At 48.0% G+C, this 204-nt stretch overlaps 1 pseudogene; it reads left to right on the forward strand.

The window, feature by feature from the left end:
- Positions 1 to 110: 110 nt before the first annotated feature.
- Positions 111 to 204, forward strand: LOC118345515 (annotated as a pseudogene; the record flags this gene model as incomplete).

Consider the following 204-nt stretch of genomic DNA (forward strand, 5'->3'; position numbering starts at 1 on the left):
CTGCCCATCGCGTAGCCATGGGTTTGGATCAGATCTCCGTTTGGATTGGGATCGGAAGAACGCTAGTATGTCGCTCAAGGATTATATGAATTTTAAGTAATTAGTTTGATGGGTGCGATCATACCAGCACTAATGCACCGGATCCCATAAGAACTCCGCAGTTAAGCGTGCTTGGGCGAGAGTAGTACTAGGATGGGTGACCTC

The sequence above is a fragment of the Juglans regia genome, unplaced genomic scaffold, assembly GCF_001411555.2.
Source record: "Juglans regia cultivar Chandler unplaced genomic scaffold, Walnut 2.0 Scaffold_2793, whole genome shotgun sequence".
NCBI classification, from domain to species: domain Eukaryota; kingdom Viridiplantae; phylum Streptophyta; class Magnoliopsida; order Fagales; family Juglandaceae; genus Juglans; species Juglans regia.